At 38.0% G+C, this 21,096-nt stretch overlaps 4 pseudogenes; all 4 read left to right on the forward strand.

Moving 5' to 3' along the window:
• Window positions 1–11,354, forward strand: part of LOC149181761 (aminomethyltransferase, mitochondrial pseudogene) — a 34,911-nt pseudogene extending 23,557 nt beyond the window's left edge.
• Window positions 11,355–12,788: 1,434 nt separating this feature from the next.
• Window positions 12,789–15,637, forward strand: LOC149181762 (aminomethyltransferase, mitochondrial-like; annotated as a pseudogene).
• A 1,396-nt stretch (window positions 15,638–17,033) lies between these two features.
• LOC149181763 (aminomethyltransferase, mitochondrial pseudogene) lies at window positions 17,034–17,741 on the forward strand (annotated as a pseudogene).
• Window positions 17,742–19,608: 1,867 nt separating this feature from the next.
• The window catches only part of LOC149181764 (aminomethyltransferase, mitochondrial-like), a 41,928-nt pseudogene continuing 40,440 nt past the window's right edge, over window positions 19,609–21,096 (forward strand).

Genomic DNA, 21,096 nt, shown 5'->3' on the forward strand with positions numbered 1-21,096 from the left:
ATAGATTCGAATGGTGTCTTCACAAATCACTCAATCCTGAGATGAAGTTAAATTTAAAACCTTACTCATCATACTCCGATGATGGAGCTACGAAATCCCAAGTGGACACAGTCGCTATCACAGGTGACTACCCACCTTCCCCTCATCAAACAGCTTCACTACAACAAAGTGACGTGGAAGAACATGCACACACATCTATTCAAATATCATATCCTCCTAGCATCACTTCTCCAAATTTTTGTGTAGATTTGGTTGTGAAGCCCATGGGTTGTCACATTCATCTGTTACCACAACCTCTATCTTCATGTTATTATGATCCTCTAGATTGCATTGTCTTGTGTTCTTTTGTTCCAGAATCTACACCTATTGTGAACAAGGACCAAGCCATCGATGAAGTTGGTGTTTCAAAACCAACCTACGCTCTCATTCATGATGAGTATGACTGGGAATGTGAACATCAACCCGTGACAAAGGATGATCCCCTTTTGTCTGTTCCTCCTCTGCTTTTTCATGACATCTTTGGTGATCCTGCTATCCCTAATTTTCCTTGTGCATCCCCATCTACAGATGTACCCATTATTGATCATTTATAGAACACACCGGATGCTAGCCCATCATTCATTAGCGGAGAGGAAGAATCGTTCATTGAAAGTCACTTGATTTTTCATCTTATTTTTCTGGAAAAGTAGACGGTGAAAATTCTTTCTTCTCATCTACTCCTCTATTTTATTTATCTAATCATGAAGATGCCAAGTGATATGAGAAAATCCCAACACGAACCTACGGTAGAAGTTGGCAAGACCTAGAAAGTTGCAAAGCTCTATCAAAGTAGTTGGAGATGGCCAATTCTGAATGACTTGGATCTTGGCTGGATCCACATGCATCCCCTGTTCATCAATAATGTATCCCAGATATTGAACTTGGGTGATGCCAAAAGTGAATTTCTCCAAATTGGCACATAACTTGTGTTTCCGCAGTGTTTAGAGAACTCGTCGGATGTGCTGGAGGTGCTCTTCCCAACTCTGGCTGAAGATCAGGATGTCATCCAAGTATACCACTACAAATGAGTTGGTGATTGGCAGCAAGATTTCATCCATTAGCCTCATGATGGTTGCAAGAGCATTCATCAATACGAAAGGCATAACCAACCATTCGAAAAGGCCCTCATTGGCTTTGAAGGCAGTCTTCCACACATCAGAGGGTTTGATTGGTAGCTGGTGATATCTTGACTTCAAATCGATCTTGCTGAAATATTTCCCCCCCTTCAGTGGGTCCATGAGGTCATCAATCCATGGGATCGGGTACCTATTACGAACAGTGATCTTATTCACCACCCAATAGTCAATACAGAGTCTCCAAGTCCCATCCTTCTTTTGTACCAACACGATCGGGCTCCCACAGGGCGATGAAATGAGACGGATGTGACCTTTTTTTAGTAGCTCCTAAATCTACTTCTTGATTTCATCGTTCTCTAGAATGGAGTGCCAATAGATTGGTCCATTGGGCAGTGGTGCACCTGGGGTCATATCGATGGAGTGCCTGACTTGATAGTGTAGAGCAACCCCTGTGGAGGAGGTGTAGATGTCCTCATACTCCTCCATGACCTTGTCCATCTATAGTTGTCATGTGGAGGGGCCCTATCTAGAGGTTGTGGCCACCATTTTCTTCTTTCCTTGAGGGCATATCATTAGGAAAACAAATTTCCTAGTCTTGGAAATGAGCTTACTGCATTGCTTTGCAATAACCAAAGAGATGGTGGTACGCAGTGATACCTCTTGTATCCTATAAAACTTATTTCCCAAAGTAACAATAAAAGCACGGGGCCTTGATTCATACACAGCATGTCGCTTCCACAAGTATAGTTTTCCTAATAATAAATCACAAACTTCAAGGGGATCAATGTCACGCAATACCTCATCTGTGAAGGGCTTGATGTTGTACGGAAGGTGACACTCCTAGCTCATGCGAAGATCTCGTCCTTGGTGAATCCACCTCATGGTGTAAGGTTATGGATGTGCTAAGGTCGGTAAGCCCAGCCGCTTCACGACCTCTGCCGAAATGAGGTTCTTTTGGCTCTCGCTGTTGACAATGAACTGTAGAAGGGAGCCCTTTACCCACATCTTGGAGTGGAAGAGACACTCCTCCTCCTCTAGATATTTGGGTTCCTCCTTCTGGATATTCGTGGTGGCAACAGTGGTGTTGGGCTCTGCATCAATAATCTACTTCCCTTTGTCATTCTCCTTGTTGGGTTGTGACTCAGAGTCGAAACATGCATCTAATTCTGAAACTTTTAGCTTGTCCACCAGTAACTACTTGGCCCGACACTCACTTTTGCTGTGAGTGGAAATCTTATGGAACTCACACCACTTTACTGTGTCCTTTTTTTGGCTTCATGGCACTGTTATTTGCTTGTAGCTTTGGCGGGTTGTCTTGGACCACCCCGCCTTGGCTTTGTGCTTTGTTCTACAGTTTGGGGGCACCTTTCCCTTGCTTTGTATTCACATATCCAAAGTCTCGCTTCTTCTATTTAAACTTTTGCTCGACCTTGATGGCATATCAATATGCCATGCCGAGGAAGGAGATGTCCAGGAATTCTATTTCTTCTTAGATGTACTTGTGCAGGTAGTCGCGGTATTTGAGTACCAAATTCTGCTTTAAATCCTTGATATGCAACTTTCTACAAATGGTATGGAAAATATTGGTAAACTTCGGCACGTCTTGGTCGCTTCCTTGAATTGATCCTCATAAGTTCCGACAGGGTAGTACTGCTACTTGATGGAATCCCGAAATGAATTCCAAGTGGGTACAGCTGAAAATAGTGAGCCTATACTTTTATCCTTCTTGTCACAGTAGGTTTCCCACCAATCCTTGACGTGGGGGGCTGCTTTGAGAAGAGCGAAAATAATCTTTTCGCAATTGGAAAATTCATGAATAGAAAAATAACCCTCTAGTGGATTTAACCATTTATCAATGGCATCTGCGTCTATCTGACCCTCGAATATGGGGATTTCAAAATTAACTTGTACCTTAAATGGTGTGGCATTTCCATAGTAGTTGTTGGAAACTGATGTGTCGCCCCTGGGTAGCCACTGAAGGATCTGGGCAAAGTTGTCCATCATTGCATTCCTTTGTTGCTCGAGGGCTTCTTCGAGTAATATTTTGATAGGATCTCCTACCCCCTCATCTTTCTTTTCATCTTCTATGGGAGGCCGTCAGGATTTGTGAGGCTGGTATTGCAGAGGTTTGCCCAATTCAAGCCCTAACTCCTTATATACCAACCTCATTGGGGACATGCAAAGAAAAACAGAGAAAAAAAGCAGACCACTCTGATACCACTAATCCGAATTTAAATAGGAACACAACAAATTATAGAGATAACCATAAACACAGATATGCAGTGGAAATAGTACTTCATTTCATTAATGTAAAATACTGAAATATGCTTACAAACGGAATTGGAAATAAACCAGCTAGGGCGATGGTAGCTTATCTCTGAGAAGAGATGTGGTGGCTACATGCCTTTGAATTACCTTACAATGAGGCTCAAGGGCCTTTTGATTATTGAACAATAAAAGAAAACCATAAACAACCAAAACCCTAACCCGAGGAGATGTAACACCAAGATTTTATCGGACCCGTTGGGGTGATTTGGACAGCCAACTTCCCGGGGTCGTGACTTCGTCATATTATCTGCATTTGACGCACATGATAACTCATTGGAAATATCTCTCCAAGGACTACGACGGAATTTTTAAACAATAAACTGCTTGCAGTAGATTTCCAAAAAAATGTCATTTAGGGCCTCAAAATGGCTCTAGAAGTTTAGGACTCAAAAAACTGCTAAAAATAGTAGACTGTGCTACAATTAAGGAAACTGAAAAACTGAAAGAAGTAATGGTGGGGGTCCAAGTGGAATTGGTGGGTGGCCACCAATATCCACCTGGATCATCATAGCTCTCATGATCTTTTTACTACCATATTCGATCACGATGATGATTTTATTGCTATTGATCTTTCAAAGCCACATGTTTATGATGATTTATCTGTCGATGAAGTCGAAAGCCTACAGATTATCGAAGCACTTCAACCAGGCTGATTGTTATGTTACACCCTCGTTGTCTTCAGGTTGGCTTCACTTCTAATGAGGAAATTGTTGAAACACCCAAGGCTCCTCATCACTCATATGTATGCATTGAAGATCAATCCCACACACATATTTCGCTTCCTCCCCTCGAACTACATGATCCCATCACTCATACATTGGGGTAATTTTACACAACAAGCACATGTGCGCGATGTAATATGTCTATGTTTCTCTCGTTTTCTTGCATGTCACAGTTAAGAGAATGCATATGCTTAACATATTCATGCAATGTAGCACAACACCATGCTAAGTCCACGGATTACATGTCATGTTCTTGCACTCGTTTCTTTTATGTGGATGCATTTAAACTTGGAGTGCATTTGTCTTCATTGTTATATCTTTCATGTTTGATGGTTTGCATGACTGTGTTTTTCACGAACCACGTCTTCAAGAACATGGGTCGACAAACGCACTGATGGCTACATTCGAAATATCACTTCACGTGATCAGGCCCATGCACCATTAGCTTAAGAGTAGGAGTAGTGTTTGATTTATGAATTGTTTACTTGCATGCATGTTTTCTTCTTGCTTTGTATCTTTGTTTACTTTCCTTCTTTATTTTCTTACTCACCTTGCTTTCGCATTTGCTTCCAATTTTTGTTTTGTTGTTTGCTTGCTTGTTTACGTTTGTATTTTAGTTTCACATGGAACTGTGTGTGACTCTTGAAACAAGCGAGGGTAAAGCGCAAGAGGACTTGTGCAAGTATCAATACTTGGTTATCTGTCATCATGTCTCTATATGTAGAACTTGTTGTCTTTAGTCCATGATGCACCAATGAAAAATACGTTATGTTTGAAGTGAACCTTGATGAAAACAGAATGCTTGCACGCTAACCAGTGTCACCTACTCTCTTCGGTTGTTTTTGGTTAACCCTTGTCAGCTCAGTCAAGTAGAGTAAGGGACGGGGAAAATGTTAACAAGCATGCCAGAGGTATATACAAAATGCTTCTATGAAGGAATAACCTCTTCTGCTCTTAATAAGTTCAGATCCCTATTCTGCCTCTAAAATGAATAAGTGTTATGCACATTCCTTATGAAAAATTACAAATAACAATGTGAAAAAAAAAATGAAAATTGAATAAGGCAAAGGAGAGAAAGGCTTCCTGCACAAAGACATGCAAGTAACTCCACCAGGGTACTGACTAGGCTCACTTACAGTGGAGCGATGCTTGTGTTATTGTGTTACTCCGTCAAGTTACTGTCCAAGCATGATGGTAGTGGAGCAACACCAGAGATGAAACTTAAACTAAGACTATCATATTGCTTATGTACCAATATACCCCTCATCCAAATCGAAACAACTATGTTGACTTTTCTTGGAATGTGTGCTGACCGACCAAGGGCATGGCCGATGCTACATCTTTCAATCAAGCTAGTGTGGAAACCAAGAAGATATAAGAACTGAACAATACTTCGGAAGGAGTTAGATTTGCTTCTCAAGAAACAAGGTCCATTCAAAGAGCTGGAGTTCTACCAATGTCTCGCCAAGTGTTGTAGCGGCTACAACCACCCTCCAAAATGTTTCCTTAGCTTCGTTTTGGAGCCTCCCTACCAACCATACATAGCAACATGTCTTGCACTAAGTAAGTACATAGGCTTCAACTAAGTTTCAGTGGCCTTCCAGCCTGTGCATTTCAACTTATTTGTCTCCCACCACACACTATCATTCCGGACATAGTCAATTTTCGGGCTGAGATGCTTCCTTTGAAAACTGTGCAATTATGGAGGGGAACCAACCTTCCCTCTAGAAATTGCACAATCATACTAGGCTACCTACTGGTCTCTAGAAATATGCAAGCCAGTCAGGCAGCCTTCCCTCCAAAAAATGTGCAATCCATCCCAACACTAGGCTTCACCTCAGAAATTGCCCAATTTTGACTGAAAACCAGGGCTTCAGTCTAGAAAGTGCGCTATGCATGACGGACAGTCAGTCTTTCTCATCCTAGAAACTACACAAATCTCATCCCCAGGTTTGCAGCTCCTACATGTGCTTTCTGGTTGACCGTTTCCCTTTGGGACTAAGAAACCCTTATTTGCATGCATGGGTTGTCTTTCCCGAAATAGAAAAAAGAAAAAAATAAAAAGCATCCCTAGATTTTTTAGGGATCTATTTTTAGTAGCTAGAGGTTACATGCAAAGATCATTTTAGAAACTTCCCTCCAAGTGTCGCTTCTTCCTAGATTTGGCATGCACCTCATAAGCCTAAAACGTATTTATTTGACATTGCAAAGCTCATTCCTTGCATCGATCTTGGAGCTTTGACATCCCACATCACATCTAGGATTTGTTGGCATGTTCAACTCAACTTTTTCTGTGTAATTCCACTTTACATATCTTTTCCTCTTCTCTGTCACTTTTTGTATTTGATCTTGTGTGAGTCTTTTCTATTTGGTTTCAATGAACACTTGTTGTCATTTTAATGTATGTTAGCTTGCAGAAGCACCATTTTAGTTTTTATTTGCATCTCACTGCTGTCACATGCATGGCATTGTTACTTCATTGACAGTCGTTGTTGTGGAGACTCGTTTGACACACATGCATGTTTTCCTGTTTTCTGAATCTTGCACTCACTGCTTCCATGCATGATCATTAACTCTTACATACACTCAGTCACAGCATGCATTCAAATATTTTCATGTTTTCAGTTGCCCGTCAACGGGTCTGGGCTACCTTGGCCCGAACCTTGCCTTTCTCGGATAGCAATGCACATTTCTGAGAGTGAATGCTCTGCCTTCCCCCCAGAAACTTTGTAAATCTAGCTAGCACTAACCCCGAGGATTTCTCTACACAATTCTACGAGGAAGTGACCAACTGGCTCCATAAACTACGCAATGTAGTTTGTTGGGTTTGCATGCCCTACGCATTATGCAGTTCTAATAGTCAGTCATCCTCCTCATAGCCTAGACTATGCCTTGCAAAATTTTTGTAGTCAATCTCCCAGCCTCCCAGTGAATATTGCGCAAACTTCCCAGTCAGTCGCCCGGGTATGTTGCATGTCTGTCCTCAAAGTTGTATTGGTTTTCAATTGACATATTGCTTTCAATGAGTGTTTCTATGTCTCCAGTTATCATATGTATTCATTGACAATGCAACTGAAGATGTTTTTGAGCAAGTGTCTGTGAGCTTTCCTATCTACAAAGACACCAAGCTATTCATAGACAAAGATATCAAGATGAAATGGCAGTACATCAATCTTACATTCTCAAGCACATTTGAGGAAAATATGGATGACCGCAGGGTTTATGTTAACATTCACAAGTCTAGCTTGTACCGGATTTCATGAAAGTTTCCCACACTTCCATGCACGAACATGGTCCACTAGATTGTCTCACACACAAATCCCGAGACAATGATGTTTAGCAGTGTCAGTGGGATAGAGCTTGCTACCTTTAGGGAAAATGACTTTCAGTAGATGTATCACTTGCCAAAGCTATTGATTACAATGGAGAAAGCCTTTAATAAACCCAACAGCAGTGTAATCTCAACTGATACCTTGATGCGCTAGGCGAAAGAGCTAGCCAAGTTTAGAACAACACCTATCCAGGTTTACAAGATGAAGATACTATGGAAGGAGTATTAGTACTTGGTCATCTTTGCATGCCTCTTATACGGCCAAGAGAGCACAAACACCTTCTCGCAGAGTTGGGTGATTGCATTGGACCAACTGGCCAGTGAAGGAAGACCTTGAAACTGGTCCAACATGTTGGCTCTCAGGTTAAAAGAACATGTGACAAAACCCCATCATCTACCCAATGGTTAGGAAGTGAAAATATACATGTCAGCCTACATTTTGGATGAATTCTTTGCTCATTAGGAGTTCTGAGACTTCAGATCGACATGGACACCTTTGGAAACCTCTGTCCACATTTATTGCAGATTGTTCTCCGAATACAGCTTCCACCGAGTTATCACACAGTTGTCAGACCACTTTGTCACCTTGGTGTACAAGATGATATTTGAGAGGGATCCACCTTGCATGTCGTAGGTAGTGATGTAAGCATCAATCGACATTGTAGATTGGTAGGCCTCACCCCTCACCACATTCATATAGATGTACAGCACGGAGAAGGCTCTGCATGTTTTACCGAAGTTTTCCAAGGACAAGCTCGTCATGCATGAGCTGTCATATCACATCTTGACAGGGCTTATAGTGAGATTGTGTAGGAAGAAGAAGGCACCTTGTCATGCTCTTCCTTTATGGATCAGGTTGTATGAGATATGAAATCTCACACATGCTAAGGCTGAGATGGAGGAGCTCAAAAGATTCACCTTTGGCACAAGAAGTTACAATCCGTATGTTGGTGAAGGAACACTACGCAAGAGTGTGGTTTCCTTGGATCCACGGGATGTGTCATTAACCTAAGGAAGACCCATGGAGATATTGTTATAGCTTCTCCAGGCTCAATAAACCAGTGGACATAGCTGTAGAGTGGTTAGCAAAGAAAACGGAAGCATTATCTCAAAGAGCACCATCATCAGCAGCAACAAACGATAACGTACCTATGCATGAAAAAGGTAAGAGAAAGGTTATTGACAACGTAGAGGCAGAACAAAGCGACAAGTTCAAAGCAGATCCACTTGTGATGAAATAATCTTTGGGATTGAGGCTAAGAGGTGACAGTGCAACAAGTGGATCACGTAAAGGAAAAGAGAGAAATGGAAGATGGAGGAAATAGAAAAGGAGTTGCAAGAGTTGAAGCAGCAACTCCAGGAAGAACAGGAGCTGCACATAAGAGAGAAGGAAGCGCAGTAGGGATAGACATAATAGGAGGCACAACATGCACAGATTGATGAAACTACACCCATACAAGTTATAGACTCATCCGAGGAACTGGTACAAAGCGGATAGGGTGAACAGTAGCAGGAGTAGGACTTATCTCAAGAGATTGAACATATGCTAGAACAAATGGATAGGGTGCAGCTAGAGTCAGATCAAGATATTGACCTCATGCCCCAGAACTAAGAGGTCACACCACCAGCTTCACCAGATCTAGAAGTAGAGCAAGTCCCAAGCGATCAAGGAGACAGAGAGATCCTTGAAGAGAATATTAAAGCAGAGATTCACAACATATCTTTTGAAGAGTCGCAACACAGAGTTATGCAGTCACACAGAGTGCCCACTCTGGATGTTCACATATCTCCTGTGTAGTTTGAAGAAAAAGTGATCATATCTAATGTGCACAAGCATCTAGTAGCATTGGCCGAAGCTACCAGAGCATATTCCAAAGCCACCAACTCAAGTGTTTGAATCCTGATAGCAGAGAATGAGTGCATAACTAAGGAGTTACAAGCAGCCAAGCAAGGAGGAGAACATGTTACATCATCTGCTGAAGCAGAGTTGAAGAGAGTGATACTGGATGAAGTATCATCCTTTGAGTCAGTCACGTGGATGTTTTATTCCAGATTCTACACCATGCATAAGTCGGTTGTCCATCTCAACAGTTGGTAGCAGCACTGTGCTAGGAGAGCAGGCACCTTGTCAAATCTACACAATGTTTTCAATCACATGCAAGTATGGACAATGAGGTGCAAAGGAGCCCCATTGCATTTTCCAAAGATCATGAAGCCAAAGGCGGTAGAGTTGAAGGAATGCATTTGGAGTGAGATTTGGAACTATGAGGAACTCCCACAGCTCATCACCATTTTGCAGGCTTCACATGCACGGGTGTTCAGAAGCATGGATGTCATTGTGTGCATGCACGTGATCCCATCTATTGGCACACTCACCAAGGAAAAGTCAAGAACCAAGTCCGACTGGAGTTGGACGTGTACTTTCATGAGCTGATGTGCATTGCCACCAACCCAAACTTGGAGATCCACACAGACATTATGCATCAATATGTTGTTGGTCCAGCTGCACTCAAGACTATGATGTGCATGTTATCAAACGAGTTGGATAGAGGTTCCAAATCTGTGTACCCAGATCCAAACAGAGGCGAGAGTTTTCTTTCAGCAGGATGTCACCATTGAGCATGTGAACACCATCATGGACTACCAAGCTTAGCATTAGTTCACCATCATCGATCATCTTGAGGATGTCAAAGAGTTGGTCTTCCCACAACTATCCGAGACCTAGTAGTGTCTTTCATGGCTTTTTCAAGCCTATTTTGTCTCACATGGGTACATGTGTAGATGGTAATGTAGCATCTTGTGAAAGTGTAAGGCTAAGTGTCGATAGTAGAATGTAACAGTCATGTAGTAGTTGAAGAGTCATGAGGGTAGGTGATGAGTCCCAAAGGGGAATGTCAAGGGTCACCCCACCCTTTTCTGTTTATAGAACCTCATAACTCATTGTACAGGATTTTGTGAGCCAAGCTTCCTATAGGTGTATCTTAGAGAAAGCTTGGAGTGTATTGTAACGAGCCTTGGCTTCTCCACAGTGCAGAGCTAAAATATCTATTTGGAGAAGCAAGCGACAGTGACTGTAACGTTCCATTGTTGGGACTCGTAGTTGGACATGGTTGTATGTATGGTTCGAACTTTCACTTTCTTAATATAACAGAGCCAACATGTTTCATGCATATGTTTTTATTGTCTTTCAGCTACCTTTGTTACTCTAATGATATATGTATCCTCTTTCTTACGCATGTATGTATGGAATTTTCTATATGTGTATGTACGAATCTTATTGAGATGTGTTGTTGGTTTAACCATCACTTTGGATCATCGGTTCACCTGCCTCCCAACTTGTGATGTATCTTTGTTCATGTGTTCCCTTCCAAGACATGTGTTTCCAAAGGTTTCCAAGGGGCACACTTATTCCACTTTCCTTGTGTTAGAACCCTTCATGCACCTTCCTTGGCTTGGTGCGCTGGTCACACCCTTGTTACCAACAAGGACATCCTACTTTCCTCTCCGCACAACCGCGGTCAAGGCAATACCGTACAACCCACTGCTGGGACTCCTACACCAAATTGTCTAAGGTCTAGTTGGGACTTCTTACCGGGGAGATCCCATGACATGTTGGCAGGATCAATACCCTCAACACCATCCTACTTTTCACTTAAGACTTGTAATCTTGTATGTGATTATTAAAGAGATTATAATAAAAATAAATTAATAAGCCACAACAAAAGACCTACACAATGGTACTCTGTTGCCCTAACACTTCAAAAACTGACTGAAGAAGATTTGAGAAAATTATACTTCAGTAGTTTTCGAATGATTGATATCAATGGATCCTCGTGCTATATTACCATAACAGGGTAAGCGAAAGATATATCTATTATACCATTTAGTTGATTCAATAATTTTGCTGTTTAATATGGAATTGGAACTTCTGAATAGTAAAGGAACTAAACTTCATAAAGGTGTGTGGATAAGTTTAGAGTTTGAGTGTGTTATTTGTGTGAAACTAAATGAAAATGAAATTTGGACCATTTAGCATGGCCTTAGTACAAAATAGTTTAGTTTGATCGTAAAACCAAACTATAGTTTGAGGATTGTTGGTTTTAGAGAGGTAAATTTTTCCAAATATTAATATGTCAGCATGTTCCATCAAGACTCAATATACTTCATCCATAATAAATGCATTCTAGTTTGTCAAAGTTCACTAAACTTATGTCATTAGCTGCACAAAGCAAGCAAGCTCTAGACAACTAAATTAGAAGCATCATTTAAAAATTGGCTCAGTTGGGAGTGACAAAAAGGGTTTCAAATACAATCTAACATGAATGTCAAAAGTGGAATTTCAAAATTTTGTTAGAAGGTTGGGTGTGATGAGAAATGTTTCACATAAAATCTCCATGAATTTTATAGAGTGGGAAGAACATAAGGAAACCAAAAGCTTTGGGTAAGGGAACAAATAAGAGGGTATGGGTCTTAGGGTCAGGCATAAAATTGAACTTGGCATGTTTCACGAGATGCACATGGTAGGTGTAGTTCGTCTAAAATAAGCTAATAGTTGTAATTTTGGCTAAGAATAACCTTATGAAAGACCAGAAGGATTGTATCAAAATTCCAATAGACAAACTTGAGGCTAGTATCCGAAAGGAAATCTCTCATATAGTGACAATTGGAAGTAAGGAAGTAGTGGATTAGATAGGTCCGACAAAAGTGTGGAATTTGGATGAACACAAGTTTTAACGAAAATTTGATCATAGAGTTAATCGTGGACACCATGAAGTCTAGAGGTGAATTATGGTGTAATATGCAAAGCCTCCATATCCACCTCTTACAATGAATCAGGATCTAGAAATGTGGATATGCAATGGATATTTAACCAATAAAACCCCAAATTTATTTGTTTAAATATGATCCATGCATGGAAACAAATATAAATGACGTGAGGAATGGAAACTCTATAATGAGCTAGTGCATCATACATGTAATATTGGTGAGTTAATTGTAAACTAGAAGTTGGTCTTTGATCTGTAAGATATTTTCAAGTATAGTCTAAGTATTTTTATATTAGTTGTAATTTTCTATATATATATATATATATATATATATATATATATATATATATATATATATGATCCAATGTAGAGATTTCAAATACATTGGTATAGTCTATCACTTTGGTACTACCTATAGATCTCAAGTGGAAAATCTTGCTCTGATGAGGCATTCTTGCAGAAAACAACACTATATGAATTTCATGTTAAAAATGGGCGAAAGATCATACCTTATGAATTGCAGAGTATGCCCATATAGTATAAGGACTCCATAATGGACTCCACTATTAATTGTAGGACTAATGGAAGCCTCTTTTATGTGTCTCATATGTGTGGATTAAGCCTAAAGGGAAAAGACAGCATTCCTTTCCTTGAAAAGCTCATGGTTGCGGATGTAGATGGGCTTTCTCTTGGAAGTCGAACTCTCACTGTTTTCACGAAAGAGAAATGAGAAGACATTGATGATTCCATTGTTACTAAAGTGAATAATGACCATATTTATATAGTGGTGAATGCACGCTACAGGGATAAGGATCTAGCACATATCGAGCCCCATATGAAGGCTTTTAAGGCTCTTGGAGGTGATGTTGATGGGAAGATACATGACGATCAATCTCTTTTAGCTCTCTGGATAATTTCTGATGCCCCAGAAGGTGACAATATTGTAGCATTCATTTGAGGGTATGAGAAAAAGTCATGTTTGGTTTAATAGGAAGATTTTATGGAGATACTGTCCATCCTACTTTGCACTCAATAATTGTAATTTTGTATGTGATTATTGAGGAGCTTATAATCAAAATAAATTTGTAAGCCACTGCAAAAGACCTACACAATGGTCCTCTTGTTGCCCCAACGCTTCAGAAATTCAATAAAGAAGATTTGAGCAAATTATACTTCAGTGTTTTTCAAATGATTTATATGAATGGATCCCCATGATATATTACCAAAACAAGGTAAGCGTAAGATATATTTGTTATACCATTTAGCTGAGTCAATAATTCTACTCTTTAATATGGAATTGGAACTTCTAAACGATAAATGAATTAAGCTTCATAAAGGTGTGTGGAAATTTTTAGAGTCCAAGTGTGTTATTTGTGCGAAACTGAAATGAAACTGAAGTTTGAACCATTTAGCATGGCCTCAACAGAAAATAGTTCATTTTGCTCCTAAACCAAGCTATAGTTTTAGGATTGTAGGTTTTAGAAAAGTGATATTTTACAAATATTAATATGTCAGCGTGTTCCATCAAGAGTCAAGAGACTTCATCCATAAAAAATACATTCTACTTTATCTAAGTTCACTAAATTATGCCATTAGCTGCACAAATCAAGCAAGCTCTAGATGGCTAAAATAGAAGCATCATTTAAAAAAATTGCTAGGTGGGCAGTGATAAAAAGGCTTCAAATACAATCTACAATGAATGTCAAAAGTGGTATTTCAAAAGTTTGTTAGAAGGATGGGTGTGATGAGAAATGTTTCACACAAAATCTCCATGAATTTTATCGAGTAGGAAGAACAGAAGGAAGGAAAATGATTTGCAAAAAGGAACAATTAAGAGGGTATGGATCTTAGGGTCAGGAAAAAAACTGCACTTGGCATGTTTCATGAGATGCACATGGTAGGTGTAGTTGGTTTGAAATAAGATAACAGGTGTAATTTTGGCTAAACATAACCTTGTGAAAAAATAGAAGGATTATATCAAAATTCCAATAGACGAACTTGAAGCTAGTATATGAAAGGAAATATCTTATGTAGTGACAATTGGAAGTAAGGAAGTGGTGGATTAGATAGGTACAAAAAAAGTGTGGAATTTGGATGAACACAAGTTTGAATGAAAAGTTGATCATAGAGTTAATGGTGTACACCATGAAGTCCAGAGGTGAATTATGGTGTAATATGCAGAGCCACCATAGCCACCTCTTACAATGAATTAGGATCTAGAAATGTGGATATTCATTGGAGATTTAACTAGTTAAATCCCAGATTTATTAGTATAAATATGTTCCATGCATGGTAGAAAAAATTATAAATGACGTGAGGAATGACAACTCTACAATGGGCTAGTGTGTCGTACATGTAATAATGGTTAGAAAATTGTAAATTAGAAGCTGGTCTTTGGTCTGTAAGATCTTTTCAAGTATAGTCTAAGTATTGTTATATTAGTTGTAATTTTTTCTATATATATATGATCCAATTTAGAGATTTCAGATCCATTGGTATAGTTTGTCATTTTGGTATTGACTATAGATCTCAAGTGGAAAACAAGGGCCAATGTTCAAACATCGCTTGAAGGTCTTACTTTGATGAGGCCTCCTTGCAAAAAAACACCCTGAATAGCTTTCATGTTCAAAATGGGAGAAATATCATACCTTTTGCAGGGTGGAGTTTTCCCATCCAGTATAAGGACTCCATAATGGACTCCACTATTAACTGTAGGACTAATGGAAGTCTCTTTGATTTGTTTCATATGTGTGGATTAAACCTAAAGGGAAAATATTTCATTCCTTTCCTTGAAAAGCTCATGGTTGCGGATGTAGCTGTGCTTTCTCCTAAAACTTGAAGTCATTTTTTTCACCAATGAGAAAGGAGGAGCCATTGATGATTCCATTGTTACTAAAGTGAAGGATGACCATATTTATATAGTGGTGAATGTAGGCTGCAGTGATAAGGATCTGGCACATATTGATCCCCATACGAAGGCTTTTGAGACTTGTGGAGGTGACGTTGATTGGCATATACATGATGATCAATCTCTTTTAGCTTTCCAGATAATTTCTAATGTCCCATAAGGTGACAATCCTATAGCATTGGTTTGAGTAGTATGGGAAAGCGTCATGTTTGGGTTAATGTTGAAGTGTTTACGGAGGTAGTGGCCATCCTAATTTGCACTCAAGGCTTGTAATGTTGTATGTGATTATTAATGAGCTTATAATCAAAATAAATCTGTAAGCCACTGCAAGAGACCTACATGGTGGTCCTCTTTTTGCCTCAATGCTTCAGAAAATGAATAAAGAAGATTTGAGTAAATTATACTTTAGTAGTTTTCCAATGATTGATATCAATGGATCCCCATACTATATTACCAGAACAAGGTAAGCAAAAGATATATATGTTATACCATTTAGTCGAGTCAATAATTTTATTGTTTAATATGGAATTGGAAATTCTGTACGGTAAATTAATTAAACTTCATAAATGTGTGTCAAAAAGTTTAGAGTCCAAGAGTGTCATTTGTGTGAAGTTGACACGAAACTAAAGTTTGAACCATTTAGCAACACCTTAGCAGTAAATAGTTCAGTTTGATAGTTAAACAAAACTATAGTTTTAGGATTGTAGGTTTTAGAAAGGTGAATTTTTCCAAACATTAATATGTCAGCATGTGCCATAAAGAGTCAAGAGATTTGATCCATAAGAAATGCATTCTAGTTTGTCTAAGTTCACTAAACTTATGGCATTAGCTACACAAACAAGCAAGCTCTAGATGACTAAAATAGAAGCATCATTTTAAAAATTTGCTAGGTGGGGAGTGATAAAACGTGTTTCAAATACAATCTACCATGAATGCCAAAAGTGACATTTCAAAATTTTGTTATAAGGTTTGATGTGATGAGAAATGTTTCACATAAAATCTCCAAGAATTTTCTAGAGTGCAAATAATAGAAGGAAAGAAAAACCTTTGGAAAAAGGAACAAATAATAGGGTATGGGTCTTAGGGTCATGTAGAAAAATGCACTTGGAATGTTTCATGAGATGCACATGGTATGAGTAGTTGATCTAAAATAAGTTAATAGATGTAATTTTGGCTAAAAATGACCTTGCCAAAGGCTAGAAGGATTGTATCAAGATTCTAGTAGACAAATTTGAAGCTAGTATCTGAAATGAAATCTCTGATGTAGTGAAAATTGGAAGGAAGTGGTGGATTAGATAAGTACAATAAAAGTGTGGAATTTCGACAAACACAATTTTGAACAAAAATTTGATCATAGAGTTAATGGTGTACACCGTGAAGTCAAGAGGTGAATTATGGTGTAATATGCAGAGCCACCATAACCACCTCTTACAATTAATCAAGATCTAGAGAAGTGGATATGAATTGGAGATTTAACCAATTAAACCCAAAATTTATTAGTATAAATATGATCCATGCATGGAAATAAATATTATAAACAACATGAATGATGGAAAATCTATAATGGGTTACTGCATTGTACATGTAACGGTTGTCATTGAATTGTAAACTAGAAGTTGGTCTTTGATTTGTAAGATCTTTTCAAGTATTGTTTAAGTATTTTTATATTAGTTGTAATATAAAAATCCATTTCTATGGTCTGTCGCTTTGGTACTAACTATATATATCAAGTGGAAAACAACAGCAGATGTTCAAGCATCTCCTGAAGGTCTTACTTTGATCTGGCCTCCTTGCATAAAATAGCCCTGTGTGACTTTCATGTTAAAAAATGGGGGAAAAAGGATACCTTTTGGAGGGTGGAGTATGCCCATCCAGTATAAGGACTCCATAATGGACTCCACTATTAACTATAGGAATAATGGAAGTGTCTTTCATGTGTGTCCTATGTGTGGATTAAGCCTAAAGGGAAAAGATTGCATTCCTTTATGTGAAAAGATTGCGGTTACAGATGTAGTTAGGCTTTCTCCTGGAACTCGAACTCTCACTATTTTCAAAAATGAGAAAGGAGGAGCCATTAGTGATTCCATCGATACTAAATTGAAGGATGACCATATTTACATAGTGCTGAATGTAGGCTACAGGGATAAGGATCTAGCACATATTGAGCCCCATATTAAGGCATTTAAGGCTCGTGGAGGTGACATTGAATGGAAGATACATGATCATCGGTCTCTTTTATCTCTCCAGATAGTTTATAAAGTCCCAGAATGTGACAATCCTATAGCACTGATTTGAGTATGGGAAACAGTCATGTTTGGGTTAATGGGAAGATTTTACGGAGCTGCTAGCCATCCTACTTTGCACACAAGACTTGTAATGACATATGTGATTATAGAGGATCTTATAATGAAAATAAATTTTTAAGCCATTGCAAAATACCTACACAATGGTAGTCTTGCTACCCCAACGCTTCAGACAATGACTAAAGAATATTTGAGAAAATTATATTTTAGTAATTTTTGAATGATTGATATCAATGGATCCCAGTACTATATTACTAAAAGAGGGTAAGCGAAAGATATATATTTTATACCAGTTAGCTGAGTCAATAATTTCACTGTTTAATATGGAATTTGAACTTGTGAACAGTAAATGAATTAAACTTCATAAAGGTGTGCGGATAAGTTTCGAGTCCAACCATGTTATTTGTCTAAAACTAAAACAAAACTGAAGTTTGAACCATTTAGCACGGCCTCAACAGAAAATATTTTAGCTTGATACTAAAACCAAACTATGGTTTTAGAATTGTAGCTTTAGAAAGGTGAAATTTTCCAAATACTAATATGTGAGCATGGCGATCAAGAGTCAAGAGACCTCATCCATAAGAAATACATTCTAGTTTGCCAAATCTCACCAAACTTATGGCATTAGCGGCACAAAGAAAGCAATCTCTGGATGGCTGAATTAGAAGCATCATTTAAAAAATTTACTAAGTTGGGAGTGATAAAAAGGGTTTCAAAGACAATCTACTGTGAATGTCAAAAGTGGAATCTCAAAAGTTTGTTAGAAGGCTGGAAGTGATGAGAAATGTTTCACAGAAAATCTACATGAATTTTCTAGAGTGGGAAGAATAGAAGGAAAGAAATAGCTTTGGGAAAAGGACCAAATAAGAGGGTATGGGTCTCAGGGTCAAACAAAAAACTGCAATTGGATGTTTTATGAGATGCATATGGTAGGTGTAGTTGGTCAAAAATAAGGTAATAGATGTAATTTTGGCTAAGCATAACCTTGCCACAGACCAGAAGGATTGTATCAAAATTCCCATAGGCCTATGTTGCACGAAACTTCAAAGAACCCAGCATTTCGAGTGGTACCCATACCCGAAACTCTAAAGCTTGGCCAAACCTTGGCAGAAACTCAATCATCATGTAATCATATATTAGAATTAATATATACTTGTTTTTACTTTTAAATTGTCATCTATGGGTCTTATTCCCTCTTTTCTTGCAAGATAATGTGTTATTCACTTATTTATTTATATATATATTTATATATATACATATATGACATTTCAGCTGACGTTTCAGCCAACATTTCTGTTTTTGGGAGGTGACGTTTCCAATCGTACTTGTTTCAGAAACTATGAAACAATTTTCTGTTTCGTATAACATAGAAATAAACAAACTTGAAGCTAGTATCCGGAATGAAATCCCTGATGTAGTGAAAATTGGAAGTAAAGAAGTGGTGGGTTAGATAGGTAAAACAAAAGTGTGGAATTTGGAAGAACACAAGTTTGAATGAAAAGTTGATCATAGATTTAATGGTTTACAGTGACACCATCAAGTCTAGAGGTGAATTATGGTGTAATATACAAAGCCACCATAGCCACCTATTACAATGAATCGTGATATAGAAATGTGGATATGCATTGGATATTTAACTGATTAAACCCTAGATATAGTAGTATAAATATGATCCATGCATGGCAACAAATATTATAAACAACATGAAGAATGGCAACTCTACAATAGGCTAGTATGTCGTACACGTAATAATGGTCAGTGAATTGTAAATTAGAAGTTGGTCTTTGATCTATAAGATCTTTTCAGGTATATTCTGAGTATTGTTATATTAGTTGTAATTTTGTATATATATATATATACATATATATATATATACATATACATATACATATATATATATATATATATATATCTATATATATATATATCTGTGTGTGATCCAATTTAGAGATTTCAGATCCATTGGTATAGTTTGTCACTTTGGTATTGACTATAAATCTCAGGTGGAAAACAAGAGCAGATGTTAAAGCATTGCCTGAAGGTCATACTCTAATGAGGCCTCCTTACGGAAAAAAACCCTGTATGACTTTCACGTTGAAAATGGGGGGAAAATGGTACCTTTTGCAAGGTGGAGTATGCCCATCCAATATAAGGACTCCATAATAGACTCCACTATTAACTATAGGACAAATGGAAGCCTCTTTTATGTGTGTCATATTTGTGGATTAAGCCTTAATGAAAAAAATTGTGATCCTTTCCTTGAATAGCTTGTGGTTGTGGATGTAGCTGGGCTTTCTCTTGGAACTGGAACTCTCACTATTTTCACCAATGAGAAAGGAGGAGTCATTGATGATTTCATCATTACTAAAATGAAGGATGGCCATATTTATATACTGGTGAATGCACGCTGCAAGGATAAGGATCTGCCACATGTTGAGCCCCATATGAAGGATTTTAAGGCTCGTTGAGCTGACATTGATTGACATATACATGATTATAGATCTCTTTTAGCTATCTAGATAATTTCTACTACCCCAGAAGGTGAAAATCTTATAGAATTGATTTTAGGAGTATGGGAAAGAGTCCTGTTTAGGTTAATGGGAAGATTTTACGAGGTATTGACCATCCTACTTTGCACTCAAGACTCGTAATGTTGTGTGTGATTACTAAGGAGATTATAATGAAAATAAATTTTTAAGACACTCCAAAAGACCTACACAATGGTCCTCTTGTTGCCCCAATGCATCAGAAACTGAATAAATAAGATTTGATCATATTATACTTCAGTAGTTTTTGAATGATTGAAATCAATGGATCCCTGCGCTATATTACGAGAAAATGGTAAGAGAAAGGTATATCTATTATACCATTTAGATAAGTAAACAATTTTAATGCTTAATATGGAATTGGAACTTCTAGATAGTAAATTAATTAAAATTCATAAAGGAGTGTAGATAAGTTTAGAATCCAAGTGTTTTATTTGTGCGTAATTGAAATGAAACTAATGTTTGAACCATTTAGCATGGCCTCAATAGAAAATAGTTCAGTTTGAACCTAAAACCAAACTATAGTTTTAGGACTGTAGGTTTTAGAAAGGTGAAATTTTCCAAATATTAATATTTTATCATGTTCCATCAAGATTCAAGAGACTTCATCCATAATAAAATCCTTCTAGTTTTTCGAAGTTCACTACACTTATGGCATTAGCTGCACACAACAAGCAAGCTCTAGACGGTTAAATTAGAAGCATCATTTAAAAAAATTGCTAGGTGGGTAGTGATAAAAAGGGTTTCAAATATAATCTACCCTGAATGTCAAAAGTGGCATTTCAAAAGTTTGTTAAAAGGTTGGTGTGATGAGAAATATTTCACATAAAATCTCCATAAATTTTCTAGAGTGGGAAGAACAGAACGAAAGAAAAATCTTTGGGAAAAGGAACAATTAAGAGGGTATGGGTCTTATGGTCAGGCATAAAACTGCACTTGGCATGTTTCACTAGATGCACATGGTAGGTGTAGCTCGTCTGAAATAGACTTAATAGGTGTAATTTTGGCTAAGCATAAACTTTTCAAAGACTACAAGGATTGTATCAAAATTCTAATAGATGAACTTGAAGCTTGTAT

This window comes from Pinus tabuliformis, chromosome 3_2 (assembly GCF_031772625.1).
Source record: "Pinus tabuliformis cultivar Carrire ecotype Pingquan chromosome 3_2, CPIR1, whole genome shotgun sequence".
NCBI classification, from domain to species: domain Eukaryota; kingdom Viridiplantae; phylum Streptophyta; class Pinopsida; order Pinales; family Pinaceae; genus Pinus; species Pinus tabuliformis.